The sequence below is a fragment of the Bidens hawaiensis genome, unplaced genomic scaffold (genome assembly GCF_021521415.1).
Source record: "Bidens hawaiensis isolate Kalapana, Puna unplaced genomic scaffold, B.hawaiensis_p1.1 tig00010814_1, whole genome shotgun sequence".
Lineage (NCBI taxonomy): Eukaryota > Viridiplantae > Streptophyta > Magnoliopsida > Asterales > Asteraceae > Bidens > Bidens hawaiensis.
Genome location: NW_027491834.1, coordinates 522204 through 538646, shown reverse-complemented (window position 1 = coordinate 538646; position 16443 = coordinate 522204). Strand labels below are relative to the sequence as shown.

The 16443-nt window shown below is 33.5% G+C and overlaps 1 pseudogene; it reads right to left on the bottom strand.

Annotated features, from left to right (window-relative positions):
- Positions 1-606: 606 nt before the first annotated feature.
- LOC143536543 (ribulose bisphosphate carboxylase small subunit, chloroplastic 2 pseudogene) lies at positions 607-1181 on the bottom strand (annotated as a pseudogene).
- Positions 1182-16443: the final 15262 nt, after the last annotated feature.

Sequence of the window (16443 nt, the reverse complement as noted above, 5' to 3'; positions counted from 1 at the left end):
AACCCTTTTTAACTACCCGTGTTCAGCGGGTCATGCATAGTAATGTTATGACTTCAAGATCAGCAAATATAGTTTTTAAAAGATTAGGTTTTGCGATTCAAAAAGGGGTAGCGGCGCAGCCTGTTGCCCGCTTGCCTTCTGTTTCGATGTAATCCAATAAACAATTAATACGGCAATTATTGTTTTATTATAATATTAATAAAAAGAAATCAAACCAAGTGTATTAGAAAAAAACCTAAAATGTGATGGTGTGGTTTTGTTTTGTGATTACTCCACCAAGTAATAATAACATTATAATTAAATGATATTTTTATTATTTATATAACTACTTGTACATCATAAATTCAGAAATGTTTAGATTACATTGAAACAGAAGGCAAACGGGCAACAAGCTCCGCTATCCCTTTTTGAAACAAAAAAATAAAAAACAAAAAAAAAAACAATTTTCTCACCGTCACGTTGTGAAGAAACTGTGAGCACACTCACACCCGGTTTTCACATGTGAAAGAGTTCAATAATAAAGAAGAGAAACAATAAAATATACAAATGCTTCTTTATTTTCATACAAAAGGTACAAAGAATTCAACAACTATTAGGTTTTCAACAATACAACAAAATCTTTTGCTTATTTTTCATAGGGCTTATGTGCGATGAAACTAATACACTGAACTTGACGAACGTTGTCAAATCCAATGATACGGACCCATGCTTGTGGGTACTCCTTCACGCACTCCTGCACCTCCTTCAACACCTGGGCGGAGTCGGTGCACCCAAACATGGGCAACTTCCACATGGTCCAGTATCTGCCGTCATAGTACCCAGGTGATCTGTGGTTCTCACGGTAGACGTACCCGTGTTACAACTCAAATTCCAAACAAGGAACCCACTTGTTGCGGAGAAGGTAGTCAACTTCTTTCGCCAATTGGATCGGGGTTAGAGGTGGAAGGTATGAAAGAGTCTCGTATTTCTTCTTTCCGAGAGGAGGCCACACCTGCATGCATTGCACTCTTCCGCCGTTGCTGGGAAGGGAACAGAAGTCGTTTTCCGCCTTTTTGGTGCAAGGGAAAGCCACGGTAGACCTAAGTCCAGTGAACGGAGCCACCATGGTGGCTTGAGTTGTGACGGCTGCGGTGGTCATGGTAGTTGAGGAAAGTGAAGCCATTTTATAAAGTGGGTTTGAAACCAAATTGACTTGCTTTGGTTCATTGCTTTGTAGGTATATATATATTGGTATGGGGAGTAAAGGGGATTTGCATCCAAGGGACAAAAATCAGTCTGTTAGATATGTGGTGGTGCCATTATGACCGATGGGTGCCTATGGTTCATGATAATACATGCATAATGGCCACACAAGAGTGAACCATTAGGATAGATAAAAATGAACCAAGGTTTAAAGGTAACCCAAAGTTTTAGCGATAGACTGAACTTAATTTAATGTGTTGTTCACTATTAGGATAGTGGCGTTTCACAATGTTTTGCCAAAAAGAAGGGGGTTTCCTAGGAAAAAAGAAACACTAATCAACCAATAATATAATTTTCTTTTTTGATTTCTCTTATTTTTTTTCGTATTACGTACCCTAGATTGGTGATGTCCGTGAAGACTTCTCGGCGTTTGTTGCGGTAGAATAGAAAGTGTCGAACCCATGTCTCCCAAGTAAAAAAGGAAGGGTCGAGCCATGTTTACCCTGTAACATACACAAACCTAAATCACCGGAGCACTTGCACTAATTGACTGATATGTGTGAACAAAGTATAGTATATACACTAGAAGTATATTATATAGTCTATTAACCAGCGGTTGTACTATTTGTACCGACAACCAAAATTAACAGTCTCTATAATGTCCTTTGTTGAGGTGAAGAGCTCTATTCGGAAAATATCACAAATAGAAAGAAATTGTTACATTAATTTGTAAGAGGGCATACTCTCCGAGTCTCCCAAAAGCGTCACCAAAAACACACTTTGGGTACCAAAAATATGAAACCATACAAGACTTTCTAATTGTACTATGTATGGCAATCCTACTAGGGGCCGTGGCCCTATCGGAAGTACTAGCAAAAAAAAAGCATAACGCTAATACATCCCAAACCAAATAAAGGACTCAAAACAAAATAGACTTGGTATCCACGATTGACAATATTGCTTTGTCAAACGTTAAGTTGGAACCCCCAACCAAACCTATTGCTTGATTCAATAGAAGCCCAAAAAGGATCCCAAATGATTTGTATAGTCAATAATGACGAAACCCGATAACGTAAGTTACAAGTGCGAATAGTGTTTTAGCCAATGAACTTGTCAAAAGTTACACAAAACTTCACTGGTTAAATATAACACACCGGTTGGTCTTCTTTGCCACAAACCGGCCAAATGAGCAGTGGGCTTTTATAAGAATCTTCATTAACCCAACCATGGGCCTTCAACGGAGAGCTACGGCTTAGGGGCTGTTTGGTAGCCTCTTAACAGTTATTAAGAGACTATCTCTTTATGAGCATGTTTGGGATTGAATTTGAAAAATGCTTATTGGCTTATTGGTATTTTCAAAAAGCCAATAAATTAAAATGTGTTTAGCAATCACAAAAATCTTTCCTATTTTAGTTTTTTAAAAGGGTTAAAAAGTAGTTTTCCAAAAGCCTCAAATCCTGGCTTTTCAAAATAGCTTTTTGAAAAAGCCAATAAACTAATAAGCATTTTTCAAACTCAATCCCAAACACCCCCTATGTCTCATAACATCTTAATGTTATGAGGTATCTTTAAGTCTGAATGGTTAAGAGGTAGCCATTAAGGGGTAGCCTCTTAACCATTCAGACTTAAAGATGCCTCTTAACACAAGACTTAAGGAAAGCTCTTAATCTTACTATATTACTAAAGCAATACAAGGTTTTCACATAGCATTAAACTAGCATGTCCACATAGGCTTTCAACTCATCAATTTTTCATTTATATAATTTGCACATGTTAATTTGAACATTATTTTTAAACATTAACTTTTAAGTTGAAGAAAGTTTTAAAATAAATTGTTATAATCATCATTTATTTAGTAATAAAGACAATTAACTGTTTTCATTGTTATTTTTATAAATTTTGAGACTTTGTTATTTTATTTTATTTTTTTTGGAAATTATTTATGAACGTTTGGAGTGGATGTTTGGATTGAAATGGTGGTTTAAATCACGAGGTTTAGATTATATTGTTGTTTTATTAAACGCGCGGTTTAATAAATATTATAATTATATGTCATTGTTATATTCATATTTTTAGTATTTTTTATGTTGTGTACTTAAATGTTTTATAATTTCAATAAAAGTAGTTTTTATAACACACAACTTATGTTACAACATCTACGTGTTTACGTTTCGTAGTTTACAACATATGACTTCAGTAAATGATGAAGTTTTAACTAATATGTCTTTTTTATTTCATGGTATAAGTTAAAAATATATGGCATAACTTAGAATTATGTTTTAAATTGTTATTTTTCTCTATTTTTCTTTGTTTGTTGGGTTCTTTTAACTAAAATATCAATGTGATACCTTATAATAATAATAATAATATAATAGATTATTTGACGTTTACAATTCGTTAAAATGTGTATAACACACACGCGCGCGCACACCCTCACACACACAAATATATATATATATATATATATATATATGAAGTTCTATATATTTTCCGTTCGTGTGTAACACGATATAATCTAGTTACCATTAAGATGTTATGAGTCATTATGAGGTGTTAAGAGACTACCAAACAGCCTTTAAGAGCTAAGACATTAGTTATTCACCCAAAAGCACTAGTATACAGTTGGCCCAACGAGCAGGGGGCATCATTAACTCAATCATGGGCCTCCAACGGAGAGCTACGATTAGGGCTGTTCATGAGTCAAGCCGAACCGAGCGAAGGCTTGCTCATTGCTTGGCTCGTTTACAACCGAACCGAACGGCTAAAATTCGAACCGAGCAAAAGACAAAACGAGCCAAAATCGAATCGAGCATTTTTGGATCGAACACCGAGCGATTTCGAGCATTCTCTTGAAGCTCATTCTGCAAGAACTCCGAATCATCCTCTTGAAGCTCATCCTCTTCATTATAACGCTTGCCCTCGGGACCAATAGGGAAATCCTAATTCATTGGGCCTTTCGATACAATCAAATAGAAAGCCCCAAAGGCGTCATATTCTAGGAGCCCACTATATGATTAAATAAATACTCCTCTATCTGTTACCGGTCGAGAGCTCCTTCTCCTTCCCCCTCTTCAAACTCTGATTCGTCTTTCCATAGAGAAATCTCTTATCAATGATAGAACAAGATCCTTTTTGCATCATATCTAAGGGATTCTTTGGTTCTGGTCGAATAAGCAATGTCACTCGATCCTTATCAAACTGACTGCATGTCCGTGATGATCCCACTAGAGCACCTTCCACTTCTAATAGACCACGAACTAGACCAGAATCATTCTCAACGAGTCCATAAGGAGTGGTCCCATTTTTTTCATCGGGTCTGGGTAGAGACCAAAGATCTTGAGTGACCGATCCGGCAGAACACTCAAAAGATAAAGAAGTATCGTTAATTTCTTCATGCTCGTTCCAAGTTCGAAGTACCAACTGTACAAATAAGAATCCTCTTCGTTACATGATTAAGAATCCTCTTCGATACAAATAAGTATCTATTTGTTTTTCATATAGATAGATATAGGATCTATGGTGTTGTTTATATATTTATATATTTGTTTTCTATATAATTATATATAAAATAAATTAAAAATATTCGAGCCGAACCTAACCGAGCAGACTTTGCTCGTTGCTTGGCTTGCTTACCAACCGAATCGAGGAGAGCGGCTCGTTTACAATCGAGCAAAAAGATGAGCGAGCAGTTTTTAAGCGAGCGACGAGTAAGTTCAAACGGCGAATGGTTTGGACGACGTCCCTAGCTATGGCTAAGAGAGTAAGAGCTAAGACATTGGTTACTGGCCCAAAAGCACTAGCACACGGCCCAACATGAAAGATCTGTATCAGCTATTTGACAGTGGAGACGCAAGCATACTGGTCAGTACTAAATTACTAATATGCCTTCTAGTGACCTGTTAAGGAAGGATACGATGAACAATGACGTCACAACGAACCCGTCATCTACATTAATGTGTCACTATATTGTGTGAAGTTCAATGAGATGGTAGTAGAAGGAGTGTTTGCTTTGCAAATTTGCAAAACGATCGATAATGAAATATGTTTATCATGTTTCAAATATTTACGACATTAGATCGTTTAATCTTTTATAAAACTTACAGCTACATTTTATGCAAAAGTACAGAAAAAGAAGAGGTGCTAGCTACTGTAAATTCTAACCATAACTTTTATTGATATCTTGATATTTCAAGTTTTATATAAAATGGTGTGCATGTGAGGTGTCGTTAGATATTTATCTCAAGAGGACCCATTGGACCATGAGGCGTCACGGTCATATTATTTCTAGAAAACTCGATTGTATTGGTTGGCTAGAAAGAGGGTCAAGAGTGAGAGGATAGGAGCTGGTGCTTCCTCTTTTCGTATATTCAAAAGTATTGTTTTTGTCCCTTAAGAGTAAAAACTTAGAAGGTAAGATATTGGGAGTGGACTGTGACGAGTATTAGATGATACATACTAGATTACCAGGAACCAAGTATATTACTACATGGATAGTTAATAAACTAATTAAAATAAAATACTTAATGAATAATCTAAATATCTTTATTTTCAGTGTACTTTTTAACTGAAAGTTAAAATTAAAATTCTTAAAGTTAGGTTACAAATCATATTATTTATTGTGTTAATAATGAGTTTTACAACTTCTTGATTAAAACTAATAAAATTATAATGAAAATAACATTTTTGTATTTTGAAAATTGTTTAGAAAAAATGTATTTTTAGATTATTTACTTATAAAAAATGAAATTTAATTTGTTTGATAGTTAGCAATTATTTCTTAATTGGGGTTTTATTTTGGTATATATGTTGTTAAATTACGGATGTTAATTTACTAAACTAGGAATTAGGCAAGAAAATTTAGAAATAGATTACGCTAACTTTACTAAATTTATATGTATTTATAAATGAATAATAATAAATTACTAAAAATTTATGAGGATTAATATTGGAGTGGCATGTGGCAAAGCATGTAGAATTTTATTAGAAAGTATAGATATAGATAATGAGGATTACAAATGAAACTTAACCAAATAATATACCCTTGCATGGTGACTGTATAACAATAAACTCGAAAGATATATAAACGCTCGCAGTTGAAGCGATAGAAAATCAAACGCTCAGACTAGATCTACAACCATAATGGTGGCATGACAAGAGACATGTCAACTAGGCTATGGTGATGGGAGTTGCGACTATGACATTACATATCAAAGAATAGTCAAAGATATGATTAAACAAACAAAGAAAATTAGCGAGGGCTTGAACTATGGCGAGGTGAAGACGGCTAGGCATGAGAATGTAAAGAAAACCTAATTTGTATGTGTACAAGCGTACTAGGGTGGAAAGAAAAAAGACAAGAAGCTTAAGACTTTGATATTGTAGCACCTCGGCTTTAAGCGGAATACGTCCGGTGTTACGTACAAATTGCCCATAAGCTCGTAAGACTATTAAAGTGATAATAATTATATTTATTCCATTTCATAAGGTAGCAACTACATAATTGTTCAAAAACAAAAAGACAAGAAACATTTCAGCGAATAACAAATAAAGTTTTATTAAATATATCCTAAAGTATAAGACCCCGAACCCGGCAGCCCTACCTTTGCGTTGGATTTAATCATAAACACAATTCCAAATATCAGAGTTAATTGAAACTTTCACAGGATAATTAAAACTTCAACCATTCGCTACATAAGCGCAAATTTAAACAAACATTTAGACATGGCTTTTAATTTCAAACATCACAAAACATCATAGTTCCTTCATCAGATGCCAGCTTCTTTATTCTTCTGCCATGTGTGCTCCTCAAGCCAGCTGCTTCATTCTATTTGCCTGTACGCATACTAAAAGTCAGTCGCATTGAATGAGTTCTAGTTTAACAGACAATATACCATACCTTCACATACTTACACATGCATATCCGGAGATACACCTCGCATACTTAACCTGTTTATCATACATACATATATACATGCATACATACATACATACAAACACACACACACACATACATACATACATACACACATACATACATACATACATACTTTCTTACTTTCTTATCTTTGCTTACCTTATTTAGTACATGCATAATTATTCTATGTTTTAAAGAGCCTTTTGTCCTATAACCTTCACAGATATTATTAAGGTCTGCAACCCTTTAACCGTCACAGATATTAGTAGGGGCTGCAACCATTTAACCTTCGTAGATATTATTATAGTCTGCAACCCTTTAGCCTTCGCAGATATAATTAGAGTATGCAACCCTTTAACCTTCGCATATATTATTAGGGTCTGCAACTCTTTAACCTTCACAGATATTATTAGGGTTTGCAACCCTTTAACCTTTGTACATAGTATTAGGGTTTACAACCCTTTAACATTCGCAGATATTATTAACGTCTGCAACCCTTTAACCTTCACAGATATTATTAGGGTCTGCAACCCTTTAACCATAGAACCACTCAACCATACAATCATATGACCATACAACTATACATGCATTCCTATATATATATATATATCTATATGTGTATATAATCATACATTATTAACCTTTTGATATGCATACAACATTCGCATACCATACACTTACTAGTTAAAGTAAGTGTATTAACTTGTCACATAAGAGTATGCACACAGCCCCAAAAAACATAAACAGAGAATATGGGCTAGAAACTCACTTGGATCCTGTTTTGCTCAAAGCTTATGGTAACAACTTTCTTCAACTGGGCACGACTAACTATGTAACAAGTACATGTGTTAATTAACTACTATTCTAACCAAGTCTTAATATCTAACTTAGTAAACCCAATCTACTTAGATATTGGAGTTAACTAGACTAATCCCAATCACAACTCCCTGAATCACAACCAAAGTGGATCGTAGTCGCATCCCCTTGAATCGCATCCCAAGTGGATCGCAATCACAATCACGAGAATCGTAACCGCATTCACTTGAATCAAAATCGCATTCACGCCTTTGCGATTTGAGCTGGGCTCACTTCTTCGTTCCAGCGGCTTATTTCAATCATTTTCGTTATATTTCGTTTCCTTATGACCCGTTTCATTGTCCTGATGAATCTCGCGTCAAACCGACTTTGTTTGACCGTCTTTCTCGCACCCAAGCATTACCCAATTAACTCGAATCGCACCCTTTAACGTGTTTACGACAAAGTTTATGTTTTTCCTACTTCTTACAGTTCAATTTATCATCCTACCGAATCCTATGGGAATCCGAATTCAAATACACGACCTTTTAACTAAAAAAATACCTTAAACGAACCGGTTTTGAATCGGTTCCTGAACAACTGCTGAATCTTGGTATGTTTTCTTGTTTGCTAAAGGAATCAGACTCAAACGAGCTTAGGTCTCATTCAGATCTGGATCCATAATGGAAGAAGTAGTGTATGTGTGTGTGGAGACAAAGATGGAAATATGAGGTTCAGGGTTTGGGTGGGGAGGGGGGTTGGTTAAGAAGTTTAAATACTCCAAGCCTATGGGCCTTAGGCCCATAACACCCTTAGTCCATATCTTTCTAAGTCCATCTTTTATATCTAAACCTACCACCCAACTTATGATTTATTTATTTATCCGTAAATAAATAGCAACTCATAATTAAATAATAAACGTTTCTTTATTTAATATATTTAAATATCAGATGTTACATAAAGTCGACCAGTGATCTTCGTCCTTAGCACGCCATCGATTCAACCTGTAGCACGTTGAAAATAATATTTTGTCCACATTTAAGTTGGTGAGATTTCATAAGTTTAAATATGTATAATACGAAACTATGCTCGATTCACATGCCACATGTAGTAATTCCAATCATAACGTAAATGATAACAAGTATGAAATAGCGCCCCACTCGCCCGACCAAGGTCGCTGAACCGATGGAATGATAACCACCATTTGATTCAACCGGGACATATTACAAGTGGCGCAGGTACGTCCCGTCAGACCCTCCCATTTCGATGTTTGATGTACCAACCATAAAGCGATAAACGCATTGCACATAATACACGTATGATAGCCATAAACGATATGAAAGAATAATATTAGCATGCAAGACATTAATGCGAATCGGTTTGAAGTAATAATCACAAAAAAAAACTAACGATAAAGAAACTTGAACATGCTACACCCCAAGATATAAAAGTGGAAAAGGGGGTTATGAAAATTCACATTGAAAATGAGATGATAGTTTGGACGAGTCGAACAAATGAGGTGGAGAATCATGATGGATTATCCTAAACAAGTAAATACATATGCTAGATTTTAACAACAAGACTAAATGGAAAGGAAACTATGACAAATTGGGAGTTTTTATTTAAAATGAGTTTAACAAAAATGAATTAGGTTTATATAAATCATTTGATATTTATTAATTAACGAATGATTTGTAGATGAATAATTATAACCTATTAATATAAGCTTAAATAACAAGATTTAAAAACAATTTATGATTAAACGTTTTTATTCGACTAACATAATTAATTAACTTACTAATTAAATAACTTAAAGGTCTTGCGAGAATTATTTTAAAGAAATTATAAATATGAGTTTATGTTGAAGAGAGGAAAAAAACAATAATTAATTATTTAGAGAAATTAAGTATATTAGTTTTTTTATAAGAAATATTTAAATAAAACCATATTGTATATATCATCATACTTAAAAGAAAAGATTTATAAGTTTATGACGATCAACGGATCATAAGATTTAAATAAATATTTATGCTTATTCTTGCAAAATAACTAGGTTTGATCCAATATTTAGAAAATCAAAGTGTTTATCTTGGATATCCATGATCATTATGATTCTTAATACCCAAATATAAGATTATTATGATAAATGTACCATGATCTTGAACAACAACTAATGAACAAGTATGCATATTCAAAGTAAAATCAAAACAAAAGCTACAAAATGCATGAAATCATAAACTTACTTGTTAGTGCTCTCAAGCATTAGAAAAGAGTGTATTGAGATGTGAAAATAATGGAAGATTAGTCCTCCTTTTATAGCAAAATTGTAGAGTTTTTATACTTATAGAATATATGGAATTTAATCATGTTTAATATAAATAAAAATAAAAATTAAAATGGTTTAAAGGGATTTTCGGTGTGTTTAACTATTTCATCAATTTTAAAAAAATAATTAAACCATTCATTGTTTTTTATTAGTTAAATATAACATATGAAAAGATGGTAGTACAGTAAAAAAATCTATAAATTAATAATCGATAAATTAACAACTCAATAAAATTAATAATTTTTCCAGTCCCTGCTTGGGACCAGTGCAAAATTGGACCTCAATCGATAAAATAATAAGATAATCACTTTTTTGAAATCCCAGTGTGTATATATTGTTCCCAACGAAACTATAAATAACTACTAAAAGATTCCAAATTCTAAGATTGTTTAATAAAAAATGAATTTATAATCGCTTGTCTTTTGTTGAACTTCAAATCTATATTGAGTTCTATATTGTTAGTGCTCTCAAGCATTAGAAAAGAGTGTATTGAGATGTGAAAATAATGGAGGATTAGTCCTCCTTTTATAGCAAAATTGTAGAGTTTTTATATTTATAGAATATATGGAATTTTAATCATATTTAATATAAATAAAAACAAAAATTAAAATGGTTTAAAGGGTTTTCGGTGTGTTTAAATCTTTCAATCAATTTTAAAAAAAATAATTAAAGCATTCATTGTTTTTTATTAGTTAAATATAACATATGAAAAGATGGTAGTACAGTAAAAAAATCTATAAATTAATAATCGATAAATTAATAACATCAATAAAATTAATAATTTATCCAGTCCCAGCTTGGGACCAGTGCAAAATTGGACCTCAATCGATAAAATAATAAGATAATAACTTTTTTGAAATCCCAGTGTATATATATTGGTCCCAACGAAACTATAAATTAATAACTACTAAAAGATTCCAAATTCTAGTATTGTTTAGTAAAAAATGAATTTATAGTCGCCTGTCTTTTGTTGAACTTCAAATCTATCTTTAGTTCATCTTTAAATCTCCTCATTGCACTTAAGAACTAGGCAGTGTCTTCTCATATTATGAAGAGTTATTGCCTTAACACTTGTTTTTGTAATTCATTTTTTAGTACCATGAACTAACTTTTTAATTATTCAAAAACAATGGACTTGAAAAATTCAATTAATTTGTGAATGCACATTACATTTGCAAATTTAAAGATCACACGTAAAATCTCTTTAAATTAATAAATTATTAATTTATCGATATAATAATATCTCTCTAAATTAATAAAATATCTCGGTACCAATATTATTAATTTATAAAGGTTTTACTATAGTAGTAGTAGTAGTAGTAGTAGTAGTAGTAGTAGTAGTAGTAGTAGTAGTAGTAGTAGTAAAAATAATAATAATCCAAGAAAAATTCAAATGATTTGCGTGGGAAAAGTTCATAAATAAATGGTCATGATTATGGACGTTTTAAATGTGTATGCAATACTACAAAGGTGATAAGAAATAAAGTGTATAAAAATAATCACGAACTTGCAGAGGCAACTGTTGATACATAATTTGTTGTCTCGGTCTTTGTTTATTGGTTTGGTTATTGTATATAAGTCTAAAGACTAGTTTTGCTATTTATGTAAGGTCATTCACTAGGTCTGTCTAGCGAATGGACCAGTTTTGGTTTGCTGATACGCTAGAGCTTGTTAGCGTATAGACAGTTAAGGTATAAGACCACTCGCTAAGTATTGGTTAGCGAATGGCGTAGTGAAAGTAACTCATTCGCTAAGCATGTTTAGCGAATGAGTCGAGTCCTATATATGTAAATTTATTTCTAATGAATCGATTTGGTATTTTATTGAACATCCTCTCGTTACTATGCCCGAATTCACTCTCAAAACATACACATACACGCATTGTGCCCTAATCATTCATTATTGACCATAATCATAGACTAGATCTTGTAATTTCTCGATTAATGATCAAATCATGAGTTCTCAAGTGGTATTAGAGCTTAACAATGAGATCGGTTCTCATGCAAAAACTTCTAAGTTGAATATTCTAGATGATTTTCAAAGATGGAGTCAAAGATCAAATCTCATCTGGGCGTGATTGATCCAGATTGTTTAACCTTGTTGGATAACAAGTAAGTGATACCAACTTTAGATGTTGATGGTATCAGTAAAGTTTCAAAGAGTCCTAATGTGATGACTGCAATTGAAAAGAAGAAGTATGATCTTGAAGTAAAGATATACTCCACATTGACCATGGCTTTACCTGAAAACATCTTTCATCAATTCAGCCATATTACAAGCACAGCATCTTTGTATGCTGCTTTGCATGCTAGGAGTTTGGGAAACAGTCAAAAGCAAGAAGTCTATGCTAAAGTTTCAGTATAAGAACTTCAACATCATGCCAAACAAGACTATTGGTGAACTATTGACAAGGTATTGTCACTTGCTAGTTGAGTTGAATTGGTTTGAGTTACACCGAGATGAAGCTGATAGGATTGATACATTGAAAGATGATCTTCCAAGTTCTTACTCAACTTATGTGCTAGTTTTGACTGAAAATGGTTATTTCAAAGATCCAACTCTTAAATGCATGGATTTTGTTAAAAATTTGGAGAAAAGAGAGTATGAGTTAAATTGCTTAATTTCATCTAAGTCCAATCAAGATCCTTCCTTATATGGTGGTGCTAATCCAATTAGTAAGAACTCATCTACTCCAATCACTACCTTTTACACTCAAGCTGATCATGTTGTTCCTCCACCAGAAGCATTTTCTGAGCCACAATTCGTCTCAAGCTCAAGTCCCGCAAGTTCAATCTCAATTCCTCCTCCATCTCCACCAAATGTAAACATGAAGGAGGTAGAACAACATTTTGATTTTATGGGAGCATCCATGTCTTCTTATGAACAATTGGTGGGCAGTAAAGTTGCTAATTGTGACTTAACTGACGAGGACTATGACCAAATCAATCCAAGTGATTTGGAATTGATGGACTTGAAATGGAATATGGAAATGATTGTCAGGAAGATCAAAAAGAATACGCAAAGGACTGGAAATGATCTCCCAACCATGAGTAAAAGAATTGGGTTTGATAAGATGAAAGTCAGGTGTTAGACTATGATAAGTTTGGTCATTTTGCTGAAGAATGTGATAAACCAAGGCGAGGGTATTCTCCGAGCAACAAGACTCAAGATAGAAACTCAACAAAGAAGTATAACAACAATGAGTCAAAGAAGATGCCTAAGAAACCCTTGGAGTGGCCTAAACATATTGAATCAAAGGCCATGGTGGTGCAAGAGGGGTATAGACTTGTCAAGAAGATTGTTGGGTGAATCCTCAAGTGAGCGATAACAAGCTAATTTGGTTGTGATTACTAAGAGATATGAAAGTGTGATTGATGATTTGAAGAATAAGCAAGTGGAAGCTGAGGAATCTAATTCTGATTCAGAAATTTCATGTGAAGATAAGAAGGAAACGTTTGCTTGTATGGCCAAGATTGAAGAGGTTAGTTCTAACTCCTCTATTTCATCCTCTGATTCTATTAGCACAAGTCCATCAGATAGTGATACTTCGGATGATTCGGATGTGACTATGCGTGTTCTTTGTGATGAGTCTTTGGCTAAAGTTGAAAAGATTCATGCTCACAATAAAACTTTACTTATCGATCTTGTTATGATCGAAAATAATTATCGGGTAATGCTTGAAAATAAGAAAGATTATAAAAATAAACTTGATACTTTAACCGAGAGTAACCATGAATTTAGAATTGAGATCTCTAATAAGTAAGAAGTAATAAGAATTCAGTTTGAGGAATTACTCAAAAATAAAGCCAAGGTTCATAAGCTTTAGAGTGAGGACGTGGAGTTCAAACAAAAATTAAACAAATAAGGAGGAACTTTCAATGATTTGATCCATCTGTATCTGTTAGTAAGGTAACATCCACAAATGAGAAGAAAGTTGATAAAGTAAAGCATGTTGAGAAAAATGAGAAAACTTTTGCTCCAAATTCTCACTTCAAGATTAATCTAGTATTTTCTCAAACTGATGATGATGTTATCATAGAGGATGTATTTGAACCAAATGTGGTTCACAAAAATGAAAGTATTCCACTTGATAATCATATTCTTTGTGAACTAAAAAGGAATGAAAAATCTAAAATTGGTAACACATCATCCTTAGTTACACCCATATCATCTGAGAAGAAGTGGTCTCATATGAAGATTTAAGAAAATTTGTTAATCCAGTTGGTGAAAAGAAGAACTAGAGGGTTTATAAAATGAAGGGAGTTAATCAGCTTTTTTCTGATATTGTATTTCCTTTGAGTTCGGTTAAACCGGAATGTGTTGAAATAGTTTGATTGTGGAAAACCTCTTATGAATGAGACTGAGATTTCTTGTGGGGAAATCAAGAAACTAAAGCCAAAACCCCAAAATAAATCTCAACCAATTTACTTAAACCTATTCAGTTTGTAAAATCTTCTATGTTAGATATGCTCAAAAGTTTTCTGAGTGTTCTAACTTGGATTTTTATAAAGAAAAACAAGAGGATAAGCTGGTTCGGTCTCATGTGAAGATTGTGACTTTTCAACCTAATGATTCATATGGTAGATCTTATTCACCATAAATGTTTGTTGAAAGGAGAATTTATTTCTCTTATGGTGAAAGAGGTCATGTTGCCAAGTTTTGTGGATCTACGATAAGAAAGATTGAAAAACCTTTAACTAAGGACAAAGGTCATGTGGTTAAAATTATTTTGAAAATGCAACATACAAGACAAGGTTGATGTGAAAAAGAAATTAGTTAAAACGATTAACCCTAAGAAGGCTGTTGGGGTTAACAATGAGTTAAAGGAAAATGTCAAGTTTGATGTAGCTCCTGTTGAGATTAAATTGACTAAAAGGTTGAAGGAAACTTTGAGTTTTAGACAATTCTAGAAGTTTCATCAACATGCATTAAAGAATAAGGTTAAGGATGAGAAGGTTTCTGTTGGGGAGTTGCCAACATGGAAGCTTAAAGTGTTCTTATCTCAAAAGAAAAATGAGGTTCAACCCAAGACTGAGGCTTGGGTTACCTATTCAAACTAATCATCTACCTTTGCATGCAGAATTCATCCAAGACTATCTCAGGTGGTAAGTTGATTGTAGATACTGGATGTTCTCGTCATATTACTACTAACCTTAATCTTCTTTAAATTTTAAAGATATTCAAAAAGGTTATGTTGCATTTGCGGGCAATCATGGTAGACTAATAACCAAAGAAGCTCAAGTGTCCAATGGGAAGATCACGTTTGAGAAAGTGAATTTCTGTGATAAAGTTGATCATAATGTGTTAAGTGTTTCACATATTTGTGACAAAAAGTATACTACTTTACTCACAGATAAAGAATGTGTGATCTTAAAACCTGGGTTTGTAATTCCTGAGGAGATGGCTATCATGAGATCACTTCGATCAAATGATATTTATATACTTGACATGGGTTCCACAACAGCATCTTCTTCAACTGCTACTTGTTTCATTTCAAAAGCAACAAAGAAAGAGTCAATCCTATGGCAGAAAAAGATTGGTCGCATTCACCATAGAAAGATTAATCACTTAACTTCAAATGATTTGGTGGACGGTGTATCATTGAAGCATTTTCATATGACCGATCGTTGTGTCTTGTGCAAAAAAGGTAAACCGAAGAAGAAATCGCATCCATTGAAGCAGATCAACTCAACCAATACTCCAATGGAACATCGTCACATGGATTTATTTGGTCCAATTAATCATGCGAGTATTGGGGAGATTTGTATTGTTTGGTGGTCACTGAAGACTAATCGAGATATTCATGGGTGTTGTTTATGAGCACAAAAGATCAAACAACCGTTCTCGTGCAAAAGTGACTCATTTGCTAAGCATGTTTAGTGAATGAGTCGAGTCCTATATATAGTCCTGTAATCTTATTTCTAATGAATCGATCTGGTATTTTATTGCACATCCTCTCGTTACTCTGCCCGATTTCACTCTTAAAACACACACAAACACACAGCGTACCCCAATCATTCATTATTGACTGTAATTATAGACTAAACCCCGTAATTGCTCGATTAATGATCAAATCATGAGTTCTCAGCAACATACAATATCAACAATGAAATGATAAATAAAAAACCAATTTCATTAAAGATCAAAACGGGTTTTCGGGTTTGAAAATTAACGAATATTACAGATACCATATAGAATAATAAAAATTTCATAAGACATTATTAAT